The 25499-nt window shown below is 38.7% G+C and overlaps 1 protein-coding gene and 1 non-coding gene across 2 annotated transcripts in view; both read right to left on the bottom strand.

Moving 5' to 3' along the window:
- Grid2 (glutamate ionotropic receptor delta type subunit 2) overlaps positions 1-25499 on the bottom strand; it is a 1513832-nt gene that overhangs the window by 167361 nt on the left and 1320972 nt on the right. The gene's annotated exons all lie outside the window — the stretch shown is intronic.
- Positions 17636-17741, bottom strand: LOC129681120 (U6 spliceosomal RNA). Its single transcript, XR_008720778.1, has one exon. It is a non-coding gene; the product is annotated as a U6 spliceosomal RNA (small nuclear RNA).

Genomic DNA, 25499 nt, shown 5'->3' with positions numbered 1-25499 from the left:
AATTGTGATTTAAGAACTTGAAAAAATTAGAATAAAAAATATTAAAAAATATTAATAAATAAATAAGAAGTGAATTAATGGCTTACAATAACAGTAAAAAGTCAATAAATGTAGAAATACATGATGGAAAGTATTGGAGGATATGGAACTTACTTGATTCGGCTTGATTGAATAGTCAGAGTAAGTTTCTTTGAAGGAATAACATTTAATTTGAAACGAATATATGGGGGAATCTGAGAGACCAGAGTACATTGCCTTTGAGGTAAAAAAAAAAAAAAAAAAAAAAAAACACTGATAGCAAAAAAAAAAGAAAAAAGTGAGTATATACCATGTGTGTCTTTCTCCTTCTGGGATACCTCTACATATGGTATATACTCACTTATATAGACCTGTAAGATATAATAAACATAATGAAATCTATACACCTAAAGAACATAAACAAGAAAGAGGACCCAGGGTAAGATGATCAACCCTCACTTAGAAAGACAAATGGGATGTGCATTGGACGTCAGAGAAAACAAGTAACAGGACAGGAGCCTACCACAGAGGGCCTCTGAGAGACCCTACCAAGCAATGTTTTCAAAGCAGATACTAAGACTCAAAAACAAACCTTCGGCAGAGTGCAGGGAATCATGAAAGAAGGGGGAGTTAGTATGACGTGGAAAGGATAGGAACTCCACAAGGACCAAATATATCTGGGCACAGGGGTCTTTTTGAGACTGACACTCCACCAAGGACCATGTATGGATATAACCTAGAACCTCTGCTCAGATGTAGCCTGTGGTAGCTCAATAACCAATTGGTTTCCCTAGTAAGGGGAACAGAGACTATTTCTGACAGGAACTCAATGGCTGGCTCTTTGACCTCCCCATCCCAAAGGGAGGAGCAGTCCTGCTAGGCCACAGAGGAGGACTGTGCAGCCATTCCTGAAGATACCTGATAAAACAGGGTCAGATGAAAGGGGAGGAGGTCCTCCCCAATCAGTGGACTTGGAAAGGGGCAGGGAGGAGATGAGGGAGGAAGGGAGGGCTTGAGAGGGAATGAGGGAGCAGAACACAGCTGGGATACAGAGTTAATAAAATGTAACTAATAATAAAAATTAAAAACATATCTTAAAGAAAAAAAATTAAAAAAAAGAAAAAGAAAAATGAAAAAAAGCAAACAAAGGTAACGACAGAAATTTAGGACATGCTAGGAGAGGTCACTGCTGAAGAAGCAGAGATTTGCTGTTTTAGACAGTATTTTAGGAAGATATTTGGAGTTTACTGGAGGAAAAAAAGACAGCCACGGCAAGGTTTTATGTTGGCGAGGGGCCCAATGTTGAAAACTGAAAAGGTCTCTCAGTGAGAGTGAAAAATGGATTGGTGTGATGAAAATACAACCAGCCAAGAGTAGAGCAAGGAGTGATAGCACTGGCTAGGTGAGCGGTGGGTGGATATGGGCATATTTCGGATGAGGGTAGAAGCTGTGTGAGCTGACAGCAAAAGTGGAACTGAGGACATTTTCAGTTCAGTTCTTTGAAGGAGCTGCTGTAATGTTTCATGTGAAGTGAATTCTGAGGAAGCCTTCCTAGCAGAGCCTGGGAAGGCTGTCCTGAAAGCAGTTCAGTGAAGGAGAAATCAAGGAGGGTGTGAGTATGTGCAAAATATTGACAGTGTGTTCTAGCGGGCTTATCCTTGGGTGGCAAAGGGACTGGCCTTTTCTCTTTTGGACCAGTCAGTCATAAAGTTTTGCCTCTTGTGGGATCTGAACTAACTGGTATTTCCTGTTTGGGATGGGTTCCGGCAGTGCAGCTCTGCGACTCTGGAGTCTCCCCAAGAGATTTTACACATTAGGCACAAATATTAGGCAGAGGTGAAGGCAGAACCTCAAAAATTGCCAAGAGCTGTGGAGTTCTCACTGGGCAGAGTAATCTATGCTCTATATAAAATACGACTTAGTTTTTTTCTGGAGATGAATTATTTAAAGTGAACTTGAGTCTTAATCTTCATCTTAATAAGTTGTCCTTTTTTTTTTTGTATTTTATTTTTTTCTTATCAGTTACATTTTATTAACTCTGTACCCCAGCCATGTCCCGATCCCTCATTCCCTCCCAGTCCCTCCCTCCCTCCCTCATCTCCACCGTGCCCCTTGCCAAGTCCACTGATAGGGGGGACCTCCTCCCCATTCATCTGATCCTGTTTTATCAGATATCTTCAGGACTGGCTGCAAAGCTCTCCTCTGTGGCCTAACAGGACTGCTCCTCCCTTGGGGGGGGTAGGGAGGCCAAAGAGCCAGTCATTGAGTTCCTGTTAGAAATAGTCCTTGTTCCTCTCACTATGGGAAACCAATTGGTTACTGAGCTACCACAGGCTACATTTGAGCAGAGGTTCTAGGTTACATTCATACATGGTCCTTGGTTGCATGTCAGTCTCAGAAAAGACCCTGTGCCCAGATATCTTTGGTCCTTGTGGAGCTCCTATCCTTTCCTCATCAGACTAACTCCCCTTCTTTCTTATGATTCCCTGTACTCTGCCAAAGGTTTGGTCATGAGTCTTTGCTTTGAAAACACTGCTAGTTAGAGTCTTTCCAATGCGCTCCGTAGACTCCTGTCATACGTTCAATGCACATCACATCTGTCATTCTAAATGAGGATTGATCATCTTACCCCATGTCCACTCTCTTGATTATCTTTTTTAGGTGTACAGATTTCATTATGTTTATCACATCTTATAGGTCTATATAAGTGAGTATATACTATGTTTGTCTTTCTCCTTCTGGGATATTTCACTCAGGATGATCTTTTCTAGATCCCACCATTTGCCTGCAAATTTCATGATTTTCTCCTTTTCGATTGCTGAGTAGTATTCCATTGTGTAAAAATACCACAATTTCTGTACCCATTCCTCCGTTGATGGACATCTGGGTTGTTTCCAGGTTCTGGCTATTACAAATAAAGCTGCTATAAACATGGTTGAGCAAATATCCCTTTTGTGTACTTGAGCAAACTTTGGGTATATACCTAGCAGTGGTATAGCTGGGTCTTGAGGAAGCACTATTCCTAATTGTCTTAGAAAGCACCAGATAGATTTCCAGAGTGGTTGTACCAGTTTACATTCCCACCAGCAGTGGAGGAGGGTTCCCCTTTCTCCACAACCTCTCCAGCATGTGTTGTCCCTTGAGTTTTTCATTTTGGCCATTCTGATGGGTGTAAGGTGATATCTCAGGGTCGTTTTGATTTGCATTTCCCTGATGGCTAATGAGGATGAGCATTTCTTTAAGTGTTTCTCTGCCATTCGATATTCCTCTGTCGAGAATTCTCTGTTTAGCTCTGTTCCCCATTTTTTAATTGGATTACTTGGTTTGCTGCTTTTCAGCTTCTTTAGTTCTTTGTATATACTCGATATTAGTCCTCTGTCAGATAAAGGGTTAGTGAAGATTCTTTCCCAATCTGTAGGCAGGCGTTTTGTTTTGATGACAGTGTCCTTTGCTTTACAGAAGCTGTTCAGTTTCATGAGGTCCCATTTATTGATTGTTGCTCTTAGAGCCTGTGCTGTTGATGTCCTGTTCAGGAAGTTTTCTCCTGTGCCAATGAGTTGTAGGCTGTTCCCCACTTTTTCTTCTAACAGATTTAGAGTATCTGGTTTTATGTTGAGGTCTTTGATCCACTTAGACTTTAGTTTTGTGCAGGGTGATAAATAGAGATCTATTTATAAGTTGTCCTTTTGAATTTTACATACATTCAAGTTTTCAGAGCACTGATATGCACAAGTCTCCCCAAAGGTTGCTTGCAAAGGACTAAGTGAAACAATACAAGTCCCTGTAAAGGTAGCATCTTGGGATAACAGTGATGATACAGTAATGTTCTCACTGCATCTATTACAGCATTTAATTTATTTTTCTTGTACTATAATCATTGATTTATTTGTCAGCCTCGTCTATCAAACTGTTTTTCAATTAGGATGCTATTTGCATTTGGGTAAGGTAGTTTTCCCCCTTTAGACCAGCTTGTACATTTTGCAATCTTTAGAATCCCTAAGCACAAAGTATCAACGCATCTCCAGTCTTTGTTACTACCAATAACGTCCTGATACAGATAAATAAAAAGCAAGCCCAAAATCTCCTAGAGGCACTTCGTCACCACCTTGGAAACCATTTTAATTTTCTTTTGCTTGTAGGGAATACAATGATGTAAGGTCAGACTCAAATGCTTACTGCATGATGAAAGATGATAATGAACACTGAATTGGGAACTTCTTTGTCTTATCTAGGCGAATTGCTATCATTATTATGACATAGTTGGGAAAACTGGTTTTGAGGATGCTAAACTGCCTGAAGTACATGACTCACTTGGACAGTGCTGACATGAAACCCACATCTCTCTGACTCTTGTGCTCATGTTTTTCATAATTCACCAAGCTCCTTCAGTAAGTGATTTAATAAGTGAATGAGTTAATTCATAATTCTATTCTGTTAGGGCCATAAGTTGGTATAATGAAATAGATTAAAAGCTAATTTCCAGAAGGCAAGTCATAGCCTATAAAACATTTAAAATTCAATATACTCTGACTGTTCATGGAGTTAGTTTAGACTGCCAATAGTGCTGTGCACAACTCAGTGACCCTGGCCAGGGACTGCAGCTCCATTCTTTACTGACAGGGAAGAGAGAAGAGCAAGACATTACTGCAGGATCAAAGTAACGATAGCTCCAAATGAGGGAAGGCTTTCCAGGATTATTCTTTCACATCCTCATGTGAGACATGAATATTATCTTATCTCTCTAATGTCATCTTTTCTTTGGAGATGGTGATGCCCCGCTCCCTTTTTAAGAATAATGTTTCAGTTCTTGCAGTCAGAATGGCTGTCATGGAGCCTATCATAGTTGTCATCTGAAAGTTACAGCCAGAAGCAGATCTAAACAGATGCTGAGGCTCATAACCAAACATTGGAAGAAGCTTAGGTAGTCTTGTGGAAAAGGGGAGGGGGAAAGAAGGACCTCGAGGTGACAGGAGCTCCACAAAATGACCAACAGAGCCAATTAATCAGGGCCCAGAGGGGTTTGTGGAGACTGAAGCATCAACCAAGGACCATGCATGGCCCCATATACAAATGTAGCCAATGAGCACCTTTGGCTTCATGTGGATCTCCCAGAAAGGAGAGCATGGATTATCTATGACACAGACTCTGTTTTCCCCTCATTGATCATTTCCTTCTGTTGGGGCAGCCTTGCCAGGCCACAGAGTAAGAGGATACAGGCAGTACTGATGAGACTTGATAGGCTATGTTCAGATGGTAGGGGAGGAGGACTCCCCTTTCTGTGGTCTAGGGGTGGGGGACTGGGAAAAAAGGGAGGGAGGGAGGACCAAGTGGAGGTGAGGGAGGGGGCTACAATTGGGATTATAAATTGAATAAATTATAAAAAAAATTAAAAAAACACCAAAGCACAGGTTCTAAGATCAACAATCAATAAATAGGACCTCAAGAAACTGAAAAGCTTCTGTAAAACAAAGGACACTGTCATCAGAACAAAACGACAGCCTACAGAATGGGAAAGGATCTTCACCAACCTTATATCTGACAGAGGGCTATTATCCACAATATATAAAGAACCAAAGAAGTTAAAAAGCAACAAATCAAGTAATCCAATTAAAAATGGGGTACAGAGCTAAACAGAGAATTCTCTTTTAATGAATATCGAATGGCAGAGAAACACTTAAAGAAATGCTCAACCTCCTTAGTCATCAGGGAGATGCAAATCAAAACGACCCTGAGATTTCACCTTATACCCATCAGAATGGCTAAGATCAAAAAAACTCAAGTGATAGTGATAAACTGTAATTAATAAAAATAATTAAAAAAACTCAAGCAACAATACATGCTGGAGAGGATGTGGAGAAAGGGGGAACCTTTCTCCATTGCTGGTGGGAATGTAAACTCTTACAACCACTTGGGAAATCAATCTGGCACTTTCTCAGACAATTAGGAATAATGCTTCCTCAAGATTTGGCTATATCACTCTTGGGCATATATCCAAAAGATGCTCAAGTATATAACAAGAACATTTGCACAACCATGTTCATAGCAGCTTTATTCATAATAGCCAGAACCTGGAAACAACCCAGATGCCCCACAGTTGAGGAATGGATACAGAAATTGTGGTACATTTACAAAATGGAATACTATTCAGCATTTAAAAACAAGGAAATCATGAAATTTGGTGGGATCTAGAAAGATCATCCTGAGTGAGGTATCCCAGGAGCAGAAAGACACACATGGTATATACTCACTTATAAGTGGTTATTAGACATATAATATAGAATAAACATACTAAAATCTGTATACCTAGAGAAGCTAAGCAAGAAGGAGGACGCAGGGTAAGATGATAAATCCTCACTCAGAAAGGCAAATGGGAGGGACATCGGAAGAGGGAGAAAACAGGACACAGGACAGAAGACTAACACAGAGGGCCTCTGAAATATTCTACCCAGCAGGGTATTAAAGCAGATGATGAGGCTCATGGCCAAACTTTGGGCAAAGTGCAGGGAATCTTATGAAAGAAGGGGGAGATAGAATGACCTGGAGGCAATAGGAGCTCCAAGGAGAGCAACAGAACAAAAAATCTGGGCCCAGGGGTCTTTCCTGAGACTGACAGTCCAACCAAGGACCATGCATGGAGATAAACTAGAACCCCTGCACAGATGTAGCCCATGGCAGCTCATTCTCCAAGTGGGTACCCTAGTAAGGGAAACAGGAACTGTCTCTGACATGAACTCAGTGGCTGGCTCTTTGATCACCTCCCCCTGAAGGAGGAGCAGCCTTATCAGACCTTAGTGGAAGACAATGAAGCCAGTCCTGATGAGACCTGATAGGCTAGGGTTAGATGGAAGGGGAGGAGACCACCCCTATCAGTGGACTTGGAGGGGAGCATGGGAGGAGATAAGGGAGGGAGAGTGAGATTGGGAGGGAGGAGGCTACAGCTGGGATACAAAGTGAATAAACTGTAATTAATATTAATATTAAAATAATAAAAATAAAGTAAAAAGAGGCCTTTTATTGACATAGAAGGAGGAAAAGGGGTGGAAAAAAGCATTCTAAGAGGTAAAGTAGGAGTCAATCTGCGTTTCAGACATACAAATTTAACAGCATAAACATACTTATGCCTTATAATACATATATAAATTATTAATACATTATTCATATGGAGAATAATACTTAATTCATGTTAGGAAATTAAGAAACAGATGTTAACTAACTTACATAAATCACATAGTTAGTGAGCAGCAAACCCAAGTTTTGAACCCAGGCAATTGGCCTCAGTGTTCTTACACATCCTCTCTATCCTTATACTCCTTCTATATTGTGCATTAAAGTACAGAGAAAATACTATGGGAAGAAACTAGCTCTGTTCTGAAAGCTGAAAATCACGAAAATCTTTCTGAACATCAAAATTGAGAGTGGTGTTTTGAAAGACTCAGCAAGGTCTACACTCTTAGGGAGAACTATCCCTTATTCTGTAGCTAACAATTACTAATAGTTGCAGTAGAAGATACATACCCAAGAAATTTATGCAGCATGAATTGATATTGAGGGGTTAAAAACAAAAATGACACAAATTTGGGGGGTCAGGGAGGAGGATAGACATAGGAAGAATTGGAGACGGTGGAACAATATGATTCAATTCCATTATATGAAACAGTAATGGTTTTTAAAATTAATTTTTTCATTTTACATCCTGATCATAGCACCCTCCCTCATCATCTCCAGGTCTCACCCTCTCTTCCCTTGCCCCCATTCTAGTGCCCTACTCCTCAGAAGGGGGGATACCGTCTCCCTTACCAACTGACCCCAGACTACCAAGTCTCTTCAGGACTGCCTGCATCTGTGGTCTGGCAAGGCCACCTTCCCCGGGGGAATTGATTGAAGAGCAGGCAACAGAGTTCATGTCAGAGACAGACCCTGCTCCCATTACTAGGTGACCTACATGGAGATTGAGCTACTAATTGGCTACATCCGAGCAGGTGTCTAAGTCCTTTCCATTCATGGTCCTTGGTTGGTGCATCAGTCTCTGCAGGCCCCCTGGATACAGATATTTTGGTTTTGTTGGTCTTTTTGCAGAGCTCCTATCATCTCTGGGTTCTTCTATCCACTTACTTTTCCATAAGACTCCCTGTGCCCTGTCCAACATTTGGCTGAGTGTTGCACCATCTCCTATCCTTTGCAGGGTGGAGTTTTTCAGTGAACATCTATGGTAGGCTCCCTACCTGTTCCCTCTCCTCAACCACTTTTAGTGTCTATTCTATTTGCCCTTCTAAATGAAAATTAAGCATCCCCTCTAGGGTTCTCCTTGTTACTTAGCTTTTTGGGTCTGTGGATAGTATGGTTATCCTGTATTGTATGACTAATATCTGCTTATTAAGTGAGTATATATCATGCGTGTCTTTCTCGGTCTGGGTTACCTCACTCAAGATGGTCTTTTCCAGATTCATCATTTACTTGCAAACTTCATGATGGCCTTGTTTTTAATAGCTAAATAGTATTCAACTGTGTAAATGTACCACAGTTTCTTTATCCATTCTTCAGTTGAGGGACATCTCAGTTGTTTTAGCTATTACAAATAAAGCCACTATGAATATAGCTGAGCAAATGTCCTTGTCGTATGGTGGAATATCTTTTGGGTATATGCCCAGGAGTGGTATAGCTGGGTTTTGAGGCAGAGCTGTTACCAATTTTCTGAGGAAGTGCCAGATTAATTTCAAAAGCGTTTGCACAAGCTTACACTCCCATCAGCAATGGAAGATTTGTGTCCCTTTCTCCATATCCTTGACAGCATACGCTATCACTTGAGTCTTTGATCTTAGCTATTCTGACTGGTGTTAGATGGAAACTGAGAGTCATTATGATTTGCATTTCCCTGAGGACTAAAGACATTGAACATTTCTTTAAGTGCTTCTCAGCTATTTGATATTCCTCTATTGAGAATTCTCTCTCTCTTAAAAAGAGGTGTTCAATGTGGTGGCACACGCCATTAATCCCATCATTTATGAGGCAGAGGCAGGAGGGGTTTTATGAGTTTGAAGCCAGTCTAGTCTACAATGAGAATTCCAGGCCACCAAGGCTATATATTGAGACTATAAATAAATAATAAATAAATTTACCAAATAAATAAGCAAAAATAAAAGTGTTTTTAAAATTTTCTGTTCATAGAACACAATTCTTACATGTGCTTTTCAATCCATTCCACCAAATATTAAAGCTTATTTGTTTTTAAATTTCTGGACGAAATAAAAATGATTCATATCCTTTGAACAGCCACCATTAGACACCTGAGAAGTAGCAGGATGAATTCTTAGAGTAGACAGAGTGCCAGGTGTCAGGTCAGAGATGGGACCCGGCACTGGGGGAATATTGTACTGTGTCTTTTGGAAAGCTCACCTAATAGACTAGTTAATTATATTTTTAAACTTGCTGTGAGTAGGCTGCCTAGCTCAGTGAACCCACACTAGTGAACCAGAATCTTTGTAATAAACCATAAATTTAGAATCAGATACACAGAGAAAGAGTCAGCTCTTATTTATTTATTTGGTTTTTCAAGACAGGGATTCTCTGTGTAGCCTTGGCTGTCCTGAACTCCCTTTATAGTCCAGGCTAGCCTTGAACTCGCAGAGATTCTCCTGCCTCTGCCTACCTGAGTGCTGAGGTTAAAGGCATACATCACCACACCTGGCTCCAGCTTGTACTTTTATCATGACATATACAAATGTTTTTTGGTTACATGGTCAACAAGATACCCATCACGAATCTGTCAAAATAAAATCTGTTGAAATAACAAAAGGCTCTTGAATGTACATTAAAGCCACTACATGTTGGTAAGACCTCTTTACAAATCATGGAGCATCCTTTTAGTAAACCAGGTCTGATGGTCCATGCTTGTTATCCTAGGACTCTGAAGGTAGAAGCAGAAGGGTTATGAATTAGAGGTCATCCTCAAATACATAGCAAGTTTGAGGTCAACCCAGAGTTTCTGTTGCTGTGACAGACATCATGACTAAACATCAAAGAGATTATTTCATCTTACTGCGCTCAGGTCTACTCCATCGCTAAGAAAAGGAGCTGATGCAGAGGCCATGGAGGAGTGCTGCTTAGTTTTTGTACCCATCACTTGCTCAGCCTGCTTTCTTATAGCACCCAGGACTATCTCTGGAGGGGTGACATTGTGTGCAGTGGGCATGCCTTCCCACATCATTCATTAATCAGAAAAATGTCTTACAGGCTTGTGTATATGCTAGTCTGATGGAGACATTTTATAAAGTGAGGTTCCTCTTCCAAGATAACTCTAGGTTTGTGTCAACTTAACAGGAAACTGACCAGTATAAACCAGTATGAAATACAAATGGAACTATTTTTCTCCTTCTTCCCTGAACTGTATCCTCCTCCTCTTGCATTGAGCCAGAGTTCACTTAACTTTGAACATTCCATGCTACTGAGGCCAGCTTCTAATCCTGCTGGAAATTTCTAATCATCCTGACTTCCTTTAGAGGCCCTGCAACTGGCTGCCTTCACCAATGCCACACTGTTCCCTGGGAGGAACAAGAATGCTTGCTTGCTGAACTAAGCTACAAAGACTCTCCTACTCTCTGCAGGGCCCAGCAGTTATCAGTCCTAGCAGGGGCAAAAGCACGGACACACAGTGCCTGGTCATATTTAACCTGATGCCGTCACTGCTCAGAGGTAAAACTTATCCTTAGACTTCTCTAAGTTTTCTTGAAGAGCACTTGGATTTAAGCATAGAAATACCAGAAAAGGCAGTAGAGGTCCTAGGATAAAGAGCTAGTTGCTTACATGGCTGCTCTGCTTCTCTGTGTGCAGTATCATACTCAAAGCATGATCTGTCTCCATTAGAATTAACTTGTTAATCTCATTAAAGTTTGAGGTGCATCAAGTATGATTCCCATCTTGTATTTTGTTGTCTTATAACCAAATAGAACTGTCTTGATATCCAAAGGGAGAAAAAGCTTACAGTGTGTTACTACCTGAAAAATATAAACTTCTGTCAGTGTAGATTGTTTTCCATAGTTTTTAAAAGATAAAGATTAGGTATAGATCTAAGAAAGCTCAGAGAGAGCCTCTTCTCCCTGATGAGGATGTTCTGGCTCACTTGGGGGCAATACTCCCCCCCGGGGAACACTGATGATTTTCATTTGTTCACATGTGCATGTGTATGACCAAAGTGTATTAGCTGCGGTGACCATTTTAGGAAGCATGAAGACTCTTGTCTTAGAGACACTCATAGTTTTTGTTACTCTTGTTTTACTTGCAGGGGGTCTTTGAGGAGCCAACATCTCTTAGGGAGGAAATACATGTGTGAAATTTATAAGTCCTTCATTTTCACATATTTAATTTTCTTACTTCAAATTAAAGCTAAGTTAAGTATAATATTGTAAGGAAATTAGTAAGATGCACGTCAACAAATAAGGGCTTTTGCAGCCGTAAGCAGAGTGTGGGACTGGGTGAGTAGTGGCAACATCCGTGCTGCAGAGAAGAATCAGATGTTTTCTATCCACTAATATTTTCTCCTAACTCACTTCCCTTATTGCAAAAGTTACATAACATTTGTGTTGACAAAATCCACTTAACTGTATGCTTTATCATCCAGATAGAGAGAGTGGACTAGTTATTTGACCTGCAAATAGTTACCACTTGGCGTCGATATAAGCTGAGGATGAGGATATGTTGCGTTTTCCTGCAATTGTGCCGTCTTAGTCTCAGAGCACCTTTGCCTCCTCCACAAAAGCCACTTCTCTGTTATGTAAAGTGACACTGACTCCGTGAGCTGTGTTTTCACACCACACAAAGGTGGTGTCTGCTTCCAGTACACACGGTAGAGAGTGGCAGGTTAACTGGAGAAAGGGTGCTCAAGGAGAGAGCACTCGTTATTCCCTAGCCTGCAGGTACCATCCACTTATTAAAAGGCAAGATTTTGAGCTTTTGTGTGCTGTTGACACATTAAGTCAATCACGTCAATGCTCCTGTCAATTACCTTGCCAAATGTTACACTACTTTTGACAAATATCTAAGTTGACAGCTTGAAAGTTCACTCAGTTCAGACTTAATTTGCTTTTTCTTTCCCAAGTTCTTTCTTGGGTAAAGAGGACCAGTCAACCTATGGCTAAGAGCCTTTGAGAAATAGGAACAGCAAAATAAAACAATGGGAACAAATACAATGACACCTACCAGGCAGATTTCACTACAGTGCCTTTTTTTTTCTCAAACTTAAAGAATGTCAATCTTTCAAAAAAAGTCAAAGCAATTAGATTTCACAAATTTGAAGTGGAGTGACTTCAAATATATAAATTAAAACAACAACAACAACAAAAAACCCTCAACTCTTCAGGTTTAGCTGTCTGACGTAAAGGCTTTTTCTATTTTTTGTAAAGCAGAGTAGCAAACGAGACTAGCTCAGGTTTTTACACGTTCATTCACCACTACACACTTGATGAGTTATTTCTTGTCTGATAGGACCAGACCTCAAAAAAAATTCCACCAATTAATTTACACTTGATATCCTGTTTTGGCTTTGTCTCTTTTTTTATTTCAAATGTATAGGTGTCAGGTTAAAACATAGACTGTTTCATAGAATTTCCATGAATTTTATGAATTAGAAATATTGTATCTCAGCCATGGTTTTTCTATTTCATAAGGCTTCCAGGCAGGAATTCAGCTGAGCAGAAGAATAATCTATGACAAAAATATATCTTTATTAATCCTTCAAAAAATAGTTTCTCATAGCTTTATGTGTTAATAACTATGTTACAATACATCTGTTAAAATCTGATGAATAAAAAAAAGAAAACAAAACCCAAAACACCCTTCTTCATTGCACATTGTTTTCCTTTGGTGCAATGTACCTTCTTTCAGTCTAAACTCCAGAAAGGTAAGGTTAAGGAGGTATGAAGAATAGTGCTGTTTCCTCAGACTTGGCTTCTTGTTGGGAAAATGAGATTTTTTTTTTCACACACAAGTTTTATAATTAATTCTACTCAGATAAATTTCAGGCTTTTTCTTGGATCTCAAATACAATTGTTAAGAAGCAAAGCTGCATGATCACCACTTTCAATACTAGAACCTGCTTGTCCAGCTGTGTTATGGGTCCACTTTCTATGACATATTCAGAAAAGATAAATGTTTGCCTTGTCTTTATGATATGTTGACTGTCCTAAGATAGAATAGTCACAATGGAGGACTGAAATGAAAAATGGACTGGCACAGTGTGTTCAGTAGGAAAAAAAGGCTAAGAGAAAGGATCAACTGCCTGTGTCAATGAGATAAGATATGTATCATTTAGAGAACTAATGAACAAATGAGTCTCTGATATGGATGGAGTATGAGAGAAAATACAGAGATCTAAAAATGCACAAAATATTGTTTCATAAATATACACCAGGTTTGTTGGCTCTGTTGGTCTTCTTGTGGCACTCCTGTGCCTTCCAGATCCTACTATGCCCCCATTGTTCCATAGGACTCCCTGCATTCTGCCCAAAGTTTGGCTATGAGTCTCAGCATCTGCTTCAGTACCCTGCTGGGTGGAGTCTTTCAGAGGACATCTATGGTAGGCTCCCATCCAGTTCCCTCTCTTCAACTGCTTGTGATGTCTATTCCATTTGCCCTTCTGAATGAAAATTAGGCAACCTCCCTTGGGTGTTCCTTCTTATGTAGCCTCTTTAGGGCCAACAAAGTTGGACCAAGAGGGGCCTGCAGAGACTGAGGCACCAACCAAGAACCATGCAAGGACAGGATCTAGATTCTCTACTCAGATATAGCTGATAAGCACCTCAGTCTCCATGTGGGTTCCCTAGTAAGGTGAGCCAGGCCAGAGGAAGAGGATGCAGGCAGTCCTGGTGAGAATTGACAGGCTGGGATCAGTTGGTAGGTGAGCAGGGTGTCCTTCTTTTGAAGACTGGGGAAGGGTATAGGCCGGAAAAGGAGGGATGATGGGACCAGTATGAGATGAGGAATGGGTCTCCAATCGAGATGTAAAGTGAATAAGTTAAAAAATAAATTAAATAGGATCCATCAGTGTACCTAGACCCACTGGAGCTAGAGGTGATACATTTTTCAAAAGTAGATTATAAAATGCGTTGATATTTGCTTGCCTAACAATTTATTTTTAATAACATGATATACTTCCAAATTATGTTTGATACGTCTCTTACATTTGGGCATTAGTATTCTCTCCACTTTTTACTGCTATAAATACCATATATAGCATAAAACTGAGAAAGGAAATTGACACTGACTTCGACCTTAATAAAAAGTAACAGCAACCAGGAAAGTTCAGAATTCATAAAAGAATAGACAAACAGATCCGTGGAACAGGCAAAAGAGTCCAGATATAGATTCATGTAGACAGTGATCTGTAACAAAGGTGCAAAGGCAATGAAATGGAGTAAAGCTTTCTAGAATAACTGAGCAGTTACCTTCTCACCTAGACACAGATATTAAACACTTTACAGAAATCAACTCGGAAAGAATTAATGACCTAAACATAAAATGGAAAGCTGCAAATGGCTGGGGGTGTAATTAAGTGAGAAGGCATTTCTGGCCTATGAGACACTGTTAAGAAAACAAAGAGACATTCACAGACTGGCAGGGGGGAATGTGTATAAAGACATACTATTTTAAAAACAGCTCCTGAAATCTGTAAAGGAGTCTTAACAACTGTCAATAAGAAAACACTCTGACTCTTGCGGGGAGGTTGGTGCAGTTAAAACTCTCATGTATTTCTTGCAGGAAGGCAAAGTAGTAAGCTAGCTTGAAGGAGAATTTGGGTTTATTACAAAATTAAGCCTATGATTTCCATGCAAGGCAACAACTACACTTACTGACATTTATCTAAAGGAGTTAAGCATTTATGCTCACCCACGATCTGCTAGTAGATATCTATAGAGATCTTATTCATAATTTCTCAAACCTAGAAACAACCAAGATGTTCTTCAAAAGGTGACTATTGTGAAAACAAAAACTGCAGCAATCAAGATAATAGAACATCACTTCATTAGGAAAAAGATAAATGCTCTGTTAAGCAATGAAAAGTCATAGTGGAAATTAAAATACTTTAAAAAGAGAAGTATGTCCATCTCAAAAGGCAACATGCTATGTAATTCCAACAACATAACTTTTGGAAAAAGACAGAATTATGGGTGTATTAATAGAACCACTAGATCTTGGGACATAAAAAGTAAGGAGCAAACAGCTGGAACGTTGAGGTGTGTAGGAGACTGGAAACATTACGTATGATGCTATGATCGAGGATAAATTGAATTACGCATAGGACATTACGCAACCTCAACATGTATAGGACTGAGAATGACTCGTTTTAATCCCTTTCTCTTTTCATTTACCTTTTCTTTCCTTTAACTTCCTTTCCTTTCTTTCTTTTGAATGTAAGTGTGTTTTAAGATAGGGTCCTGTTATGTAGGGCATTTGAGCTTTGAGTACATTATGTAGTTCAGGCTGGCCTTAGATTCAAGGCCATCCCCTTGCCTCATTTTCTCCAGTCATCTGATCAGACAGTAGTGTATCCTAATGTAAAGTGTGACCTTTGGGAAGTGATGTATCACTGTAGATTTACCAGCTTTAGGAAGTATGTCACTTTTATATGGACACAGATAAAAGGGAGGCTGCATGCATTGATCAGGGACATATGAGAAGCTGTACTTCCTGACTTTGCTGTACACCTCAAACTACTTAAAGGAATAAAGTCAGAAGAATATGACAGGTAGCATTTAAATGATCTGACTCATGATTTCTAGAAACAAAACTTGTGTAAATCTGTGTACCACTAGGAATAACTGTGGTAGTACATGCACAAAATTTCTAAAATGTGTTTATTCCCTTAATATAAACACAAAAATTGTAACTGAAGAAATAAAATAATAGGTAGACAAACAATATAAATGTGTAGAATGATCTACAATAATTCTGTTTTTAAAATACACGTTTAGAAAAAAGATAAACTGGTAGATGTTTATCAAGGTCAGAAGTAAAACAAGGATTCAAATTTCTAACAACTGTAAAATCAGTTAAGATCATATAAAATTTATAGTAAACTCCAGTAAAAAAATAAAGATTCTCTAATTAGATGTTCAGTACAGAAAACAAGCACCAGGGGCAGCTGGGCATGGTGCTGCACGTCTTTAATCTTGGACTTGGGAAGCAGATACACATAGATCTCTGAATTCAGGCCAGGCTGCTCCACAGGGCAAGTTCCAGGATAATAAGGGTTACACAGAGAAACCCTGTCTTGGAAAAAAAAACACACAAGACAAAGAAACAGAAAAATAACAAAAAGAAGCACCAGGGTTCAGTTTCATGTCAGAAAGACAAAAGAATTCAAGAGGGTTCTGGACTGTGTAGCTGTAGTTGCTGTTAATAAGATACCAGTCCCCAGCATGGTACTGATACGGGAGATGACCAGGAATCTCATTTGAAGTTCTTAGAAATGAATGCCATTAGTAGCTGATCTCTGATTTTCTTTTTGAAAACTGCAGCAGGCTGGAAGTTTCTGAGAATACTATCGGACCTGAGACAAGGCTTTGAAACTTGTATGTCACCTTAAGGTTGAAAGTTGGTGCAAACGTGTTGGGAAGTCGGCCTTTCTGGTAATGTAGTGTACTTACGCTAACCGCCAGTCGTCTGTATTGGCTGGAGTGAACTGTTCTGCCTTCTAGTCTACCATGTGGATGAAGATAGAGAACATGTTTATCCATGCACACATTATTGCTAAAAAGAAGACTGAAAAGAACAATTTCAAAGATTCTAAGGATAAATGTAAGCCTCTAAAAGTCAATCATGCATACACAGACAGGCTACTATAAAGTAGCAAGAGTCCCCAGAAGAAACACATCACAAAGTTTCTCATAGCAGGATGCTCCATGTAAGCCATCAGCGTGTTGTGAATTAAGATAAAGAGAACAAAATAAAAGTGGATCTGATTTTAATATGAGTAAGGCATGCTGCTCACGTGGGCAGCAGCGTGATTAGGAGATGCACATGGAAACAGCTCGGGTCTTGGCTCTAAGCAGCAGCACAGTGTCGCTGTGCCTCTTCCCAGTGCCTGCAAACCTTCCTTAGCTTGTCCTACCTTCCTTTCTGACTCTCTCTTGTCCTTTTTTTTGCCTTCATCAGAACACTGAACAGTTTGCCTTCCCTAAGTGCACCTAAATGCCAAACATATATATGTTTTTATATATATTCTAGAGAGAGAGAGAGAGAGAATGGTTATATTTCTGCATTTAGGAATATATATTTAGGAGTACACATATATACATGTGTATACATACACAAAAATATATATCTCTATATATCTATATTTCTATATATTCCTAAATGCAGAAATACAACATTCAGTCCATATAATGTTACTTGAATGTATATCTTTTTGGGCTGATCATTTGGTATTAGATAACCAATTGGTGTGAACTTTTTACGTTATATATTTTTATTATTATCATTTATTACAATTTATTCAATTTGTATCCCGGCTATGGCCCCTCCCTCGTCTCCTCACAATCATACCCTCCCTCCCTCTTCTTCCCCTATCCCCCCCCAGTCCACTGATACGGGAGGTCTTCCTCCCTTTCTATGTTACCCTAGCCTAAAAAATATGGAACGCTCCATGAATTTGCATGTCACCGTTGCGCAGGGGCCATGCTAATCTTCTCTTATTGTCCCAATTTTAGTAAATGTGCTGCCAAAGCGAGCCCCGGTGTGAATTTTTAACTATGAGGCACCACTCAACTTTTCAACAGCCCAAATCTTTAATGTTAAAATAACCAAAGTACTCAGCAAAGGGAACGCACCCTGGTATAAACTGTATAGGAGGAAATGCTAACAAAGTACAAAGCAAGCAAAGGTGGCTGTAGGCATCTCTTCTGGCTGACAGATTGTCTTGCCAGGGTCTCCTCCATCACTCCCTTACTCCATTCAGGCTTCTTGTCATTAATCCAGCTTCTGTCTCTCTCAAGTCTTCTGGCTCAGCACTCCTTTCTCTTTCATTTTGCCACTTTAACTCACTGAAATTTCTTTTGAACTAGCAATTCCCGTTTCTGATCCCAGAGTCTGAGATCGCGGAAGTATATGAACACGCAGAGCTAGGTACATTTTGTCTTTTGTTTCTTTGTTTTTGTCTTTCATTTGATTTAATGAGTAGTATTTTAAGAGACATTAACCCAATATCTCATTTCTATTGATCAGTTGGTGCATTTTTATATATTAAGAAATTTATTGGAAAGAGTATTTGTATTTTTTTCTTTATTGCTTTGGATTAAAGGATTTCACACAAATCAGTTTAAATTAAGATTTTAGTAGGATATATAATAGATATCAATTAAATCTTGCAAATATTCTCTTATTAAAAACAGAAAGCTATCTTTTCTTTTTTAATTAATTAATTAATTAAATTGTAATTAATTAATTAATTAATTACAATTTATTCACTTTGTATCCCAACTGCTGCCCTCTCCCTCATCTCCTCCCAGTCTCACCCACCCTCCCACTTCTCCCTCTATGCTCTTTCCCTAGTCCATTATAGGGAGTTCTCCTCCCTTCTATCCAACCCTTGCCTAACAGATCTCATCAAGGCTGGCTGCATCCTGCTCCTCTGTGGGCTGTCTAGGTCGCCCCACAAGGGAGAAGTGATCAAGAAACAGGCAACTGAGTTTATGTCAGAGACTGTCTCTTCTCCCCTTACTAGGGAACCCACTTGGAAAATGAGCAGCTTATGAGCTTCCTCTGAGCCAGGGGTCCAGATCCTCTCCATGCAAGGTTCTTGGTTGTAGTATCGGTCTCTGCAGGACCTCTCCAGAGGGCCCAGGTTTTTGACTCAGTTGTCTCCTTGTGGAGTTCCTGCCCCTCCAGGTCTTTCTAGCTTCCTTTTCTTTCATAAGGTTTCTGACACTCTTCCCAAAGTTTGGCTATGAGTCTCAGTATCTCTTTTGATACCCTGGTGGGTAGAGTTAGTCTTTCAGAGGTGCTCTGAGGAAGGGTCCTGTCCTGTTCCTTGTCTTCTCCTACTTGCAATGTGTATCCTATTTGCCCTTATGAATGAGGATTAAGCATTTTTCCTAGGATTGTCCTTGTTGTTTAACTTTTTTATATTATATAGCTAATATCCACTTATAAGTGAGTATATACCATATGGGTCTTTTTATTTCTAGGTTACCTCACTCAGGATGATATTTTCTAGTTCCCACCATTTGCCTGTAAATTTAGCATATGTCATGTAGCTATTCCCTTTGAATTGAAGTGTTTCCTCATGGAAGAATAGGGATGCTAATATGACTCAGTGAATAAATGCAACATGCAAGATTCAGGAAACCTAGAAAGCTACAAGACTCATAAGGCCTCTTTCCAAGGTTATATAAGAAGTATACGAATACTAGAGAAGATAATCTCCAATTTACTGCCTACAAATACTCAAGAATACATTTTTCAGGAACCCTCACCTAGGTTTGGGTTGGGTTTAGTGATGCAACAGCCTTTGCAGAAACTATGTTTTGTAAGTAAATTCATCAAATTTATTTGTTCATCAAGCTAGATTTGGGTAAAATCTATCCATTATTTTGCCATCAATGTCCTCTCTGGGACAAATAGGCATCTGTTTCCACACAAACACTATTTATCTCAGAGTTACATAATTTCTGTTCAGTTATCCAGTTATGCTCTATGGGCACCCGATACCAGCAACATTAATAATCAGATCCACTAACACTCATTACTACAGAATAGGCCCTGCTTTAAGTTTTTAATCACCCTAGCTTGGTTGCTATTTAAGACAAACCTTCAAGTCATGATTGCCACTGAAGAAATTAAAGGCTAAATTGTTTTCTTTAGATGTAAACAGCTTTCAAATCTGTGAAGCCCAGCTCTGGTAACCAAGTCCTTTTAAAGCCACACAGACATATGGATTTGTTAGCTGATGATTACATATATAAAAAATTGAATAAAATGACATCGTAAAAGTATATGCATCTGGCATATTTAGTGACATACATGGTGTGAAGTAAAAAGGCAATATGCATTTAAAATAACAGTATCATACATTATTATTCTGTACCAGTAAGATCACAGCAGGTATATGATGCACATCACTCCTTCAGAGTTATCTGGCACACTGGAATGTGCCTCAAAGACTGCTAGAGAGGAACGAGGTTTGTAAAGTTTGGGGTATTAGGACAATAAAATATCTTTATTTAGGCTCCCAAATGCCTGAATACCTCAGAAAGAATAAAACTATGTGAAAATCATAAGGAATGTATTTTTCATATTATAAAAAGATTTTTTTCAGAAATATTAGTGATCAAAGGGTTGTGAGCAACCTTTTAAAATATAGTCTTTCAGATGGCAGGGGAGGAGGACTCCTTTCAGTGGGCTAGGGAAAAGGGATATTGAGGGGAAAGGAGAGAGGGAGGAACTGGGAGGAGGTGAGAGAGGGGGCTTCAATCAGGATATAAAATGAACAAATTGTAAAAAAATAAGAAAAATAAAGTAAAAACTGAATGCATATAAGAATAAAATAAAATATAATACAGTAAACATCCAAGTCTGAACTTCATGTCAGGGGAAGCTCTAGCAATTCCCCTTTACAAATGTCTACATTTATAGTCTACCTTGGCTGTATAAGACGGTTCAGATCTTTCTTTAAAAGAGGCATGTTTGTATTTTTTCTTTCTAAAGTGCATAGAAATATTTTTGGTTTACAGACCACAGAGTCAGGGAAGTAAAGATGAGTGAAGAACAGGAACTCACAGGGGAGACATCTTTCCTTGTGTGCTTGAGGTTAGGCATCATTCTGTATTCTGATTTTATTCATAAGATTCAGATAAATTGAATAGTTTCTTCAGATGTATTGCAGAGAAAAGAAGAGGCAAAAATGTAGCTTGACTGCATGTTAGTCTTATTCAGATTGTTTCACTTTTCTAGATGGTATTTTTTTTTTCTCTAAGCAGGTAAAGCAAAATGGAACTGTTCCATTGTTTTCACTCAACACCATAGCAGGTGAAACATTTTGTTTTTCCTAATTATACTAATTTATATTGTAAACCCTTTTCCTAACAAGAACTTACTCAGTGAAAGAACACACATTGTGTATTTTCAATGTTTATTCTTATCCAAGTGTATAGACCCAACCAACCAAGTGTCTACTGAGTTTCAAACTCAGACACATTAGAATTTGGTTAATATTTCCTTCATTACTTCATCATGTAAAGCACATCTTGTGGAATACAGTGAGCTTCCATGACACATACAACTGGTTCAATAGGATATAAAATGAATAAATTGTGAAAAAAAAATAAAAATAAAACAAGGTGATTTCATATTAGCTACAGTCAGACACTTGAAAATTGACAAAATTGTCATTTACTAGTAACCAAATGCATTTATATTTGTACTGGATTAACCAAGATGAATTAAAAATTAATATGACCTAAAAAAGAAAATGTGATCAATAACAATGATAAAATTGATTTACACCGTCTTACATTTGCATGTTTTTGTTTATTTACATGGAGATCTTTTAGGATTCTGGCTAATTTTATTATACTACATTCCTAATGTTATGATTTTATTTTAAACATTATCTTTGTTAGTTTGTTTGTTTAGTATATATGTATACACGTGTGTGTGCATGTGATGCTGTAAGTGCTACAGTAAAACACACACACGGAAGACAGAGGGCAGCCCGCAAGGGCTGGTTCTCTACCTAACCACGTCCATCGTGGGAACGGGACTCAGGGTTTCGGGAACAGCAGATTCCAAAGGCTTCATTGATGTAAATAAAAGCAATCACAGCTCTTTGTTCCCCAGTGGATGAGTTCTCTACACTCACTATTCTTCATAAGAAAAACATTATAATGTAGTTATTACAGATTCTAGTGAGACGATACCTCAGTTATTCTCCAAGGTAATCAGCTCTATTTGATCAAGAGAAAAAAACCGGGCTTTTAATATTAAGTTGTTTAATTTATTGATTTTCGGTTGATCTTTTATTATCAAAAATGTAAAGTTCAAATTAATATCCAGGGACTTAGCATTTCATATTTATAATATATTTCTACCTTAATTTTATGAAAATGTCTGTTTGACTTCTGTACATCATGAAATCAAGGTCACTGCTCTGATCTGCTAAATTTCCTTTAATAATGTGATTCACTGTTGAGCACAATAAAGATTAATCAAAAAACATATGAAGGCTGTATTTTAATACAAATACTTTTTCTAGTTGTATAAATGAATGTTGGCAAGGAGATGAAATGTTTGCTACTAAAGGTACATAACTATGAGTTTAGAACTGAGATTCAAAATATTAGTTTTGCTTGCTTACAAATATGGTTATGGCAAGATATCCAGTATTGTTGATGACTGTGGTATACAGCATCACATGCTCTTCTGCTTAAGGCTTTGGGTGTTTTACACATCCTTACTCTCTTAGTGGTACTGAAGACTGTTTTAGGAGTTTGATGTATGGCCATATATAGCACCTCTTATATCTATGCAATAGACACAACGGAACTGCTATCCTACTCTATTGCATGGATAAGAACTGTGGTCTGAAAACTATAAAATACCTGTTGAAGATCAAGAGGAAATCTACCCTCATAATCAGAATTGACATCACATAGTATGGTTCCCTGTCCAGTGCCATTTCCGTTTATGTGTCCCATCTCTAAAATATTTAAATGCATGCTTCTTCTGACCAATTTGAATATTCTTTAGATAATTCATACTTCCACTTGCATTTTCGATTCTTGAAATCGGTATCAATTTTGAAAATGAAGAAAGCTTCTTTTTGCATCAAAATAAATTTAATATTATTAAATTTAAAATGAACATGATTTGAGAACTTTCTGTCCCTGATATGGCTGCCTGAAAGACAAACTCCTACAAAGATCAGGCTTGTCATTTGGAACTCAGACTCACATCTGGGCTTGAACTCCAGCTCTACCACTCCCTGGCTCTGCAAATCAGGAGAAGTCCTGCAGTAGCTCCTCACCTCACTCCCATAACTAGGTGACTGGTGTGCTTAGTGCACAACTAAATGTGGGGACCAGAGTCAGCATGTGGCCTCAGAGAGTGTAAACAGAGAAGAGGGCATGGCATCTCTATATTGCACTATGAGGCTAGTCACACAATCTGTGTATTCTACATTTGATCGCGTGCTGAGAGAAAATGACTTAAAAAACTGAATTTGCTTCAAAGCTGATCAAAATGTACTTGATTAGCTGGTATGGTGGCAAGTGACTCCATTACAGCACTTAACACAGAGACAGCAGAGGCAGGTTCCTCTTCAAATCTGAGGCCGGCCTGGTCTACATTGTGAGACCCTGTCTCAAAAACAAAAAACGCAGAACAAACAGTAAACAAACCGTTAGTGGATGAAGTGCAATGTCACGTTAGGAATAATGTTGAGTATAAAGTTTGGCACAGCTAGACTTTGAATCAAGTTTTTCATATTGGGACGTTTCACTCTCAAATTTTTCTATGCTAAATTATTCTAAGACAGTGCTTGTGGCCAATTTGAGCACTAGAGAATATATATATATATATCAAGGCAGTTAACAGAGCTTCTTAATATTATCTTTCCAGAAAACAACAAAAAGAAGAGTAGTGAAGGTGAATTTAATATACCCTCTTAAGTATAGGCTGGTAATGAAGCCAGGCCAGAACTTTATCACATCATTATTACACAAACTGTGAGTCTATATGAACCCTGGTGATCCTTGTCTGTCTGTTATTAGCTTGACTGAAAGGTAATCATCATAATTCACAGATACAGAGAAAGGTGTGCAGGGTGCATTGTAAGAAATTAGTGTCAATTCTTTAGGTGTACAGATTTTAGTAGGTTTATCCTATATGTCTATGTCTATGTCTATGTCTATGTCTATGTCTATGTCTATGTCTATGTCTATATGAGTGAGTATATACCGTGTGCATCTTTCTGCTTCTGGGATAGCTCACTCAGGATGATCTTTTCCAGTTCCCACCATTTACCTGCAAATTTCATGATTTCCTTGTTTTTTATTGCTGAGTAATATTCCATTGTGTAAATAAACCACAATTTGTGCATCCATTCCTCCACTGAGGGACATCTGAGCTGTTTCAAGCTTCTGGCTTTTACAAATAAGGCTGCTACAAACATGGTTGAGCAAATGTCCTTATTGTGTACTTGAGAATCTTTTGGATATATGCCTAGGAGTGGTATAGCTGGATCTTGAGGAAGCACTATTCCTAGTTGTCTGAGAAAGTGCCAGATTGTTTTCCAGAGTGGTTGTACAAGTTTACATTCCCACCAGCAATGGAGGAGGGTTCCCCTTTCTCCACAACCTCTCCAGCATGTGTTGTCTCTTGAGTTTTTGATCTTAGCCATTCTGATGGGTGTAAGGTGAAATCTCGTTTTGATTTGCATTTCCCTGATGGCTAATGACGTTGAGCATTTCTTTAAGTGTTTCTCTGCCATTCGATATTCCTCTGCAGAGAATTCTCTGTTTAGCTCTGTACCCCATTTTTTAATTAGATTACTTGATTTTTTGCTGTTTAACTTCTTTAGTTCTTTATATATACTGGATATTAACCCTCTGTCAGATATAGGGTTCGTGAAGATCTTTTCCCAATCTGTAGGCTGTCGTATCAAGAGGGAGGACTCTTGCTAAAATGCTCAATTCCTATCCAGAAAGGCAAAGAGGCTGGACATCAGAAGAAGGAGAAAAGAGGGAACATAAAGTTTTTTTTTTCTATTTTTTAGGGCTTTGTTTATACTGAATTAATGCATAACAATCAATGAGAAGTAACTGAAAGTTCTCCTAATGTTTACTAATGATCTAAGGCATTCTGAATATGTTGGCACTTCAAAACTATGTTTAAAGAATGATAGATTTTTAAATGTCTTTATTTAGGTTGGCAAGAACATATTTGTTTTGGTTTCTCTTTCCCCTTACAATAAAACTACCGATATTACTTTGGCCCCAAACTGTCTTAGAGTTGAAATGCTAGCAATTACTATATGGGTTATTCAAATTCAATTTTAGCATTAGAAAATAATGGTGTCAAAGGCACTATATTTTTTATTTCATTAAAATTTTATCTTCTCTATTCAGTTTCCAGAAGTCTCTGGGGAAGGACCCAAGAATTTGTGAACTGTTATTAGAAAGTCACTGACTTCTGACAGATGTCCACAGGTCTCAGGTACACCAGATACAGGAGATAATACAGATACAACAATAATACAGAACAAAAATGGAGTCCTCCTACTTTCACTGAATAAACGGGTGAGGGGTCACAGCGGATACCAGAATTCCTCCCTGCCTTCTGAGGAGACTTTTCAGGCTCCTCTTCCCAGGTAGGAGATGCTTCCCGCCCTTTTCATGCTCCTATGAACAAAAACATTAAGGAAACCATGGTTCCTCCCTTCTCATTGACTTCACCATTCTGCACATTCTCTCTTTTATTTCTTACCTATTTATTTT

Source organism: Psammomys obesus, unplaced genomic scaffold (genome assembly GCF_907164565.1).
Source record: "Psammomys obesus unplaced genomic scaffold, mPsaObe1.curated_primary_1811, whole genome shotgun sequence".
Lineage (NCBI taxonomy): Eukaryota > Metazoa > Chordata > Mammalia > Rodentia > Muridae > Psammomys > Psammomys obesus.
Note: the sequence above shows the minus strand (reverse complement) of the source record. Positions and strands in the feature narration are given on the sequence as shown.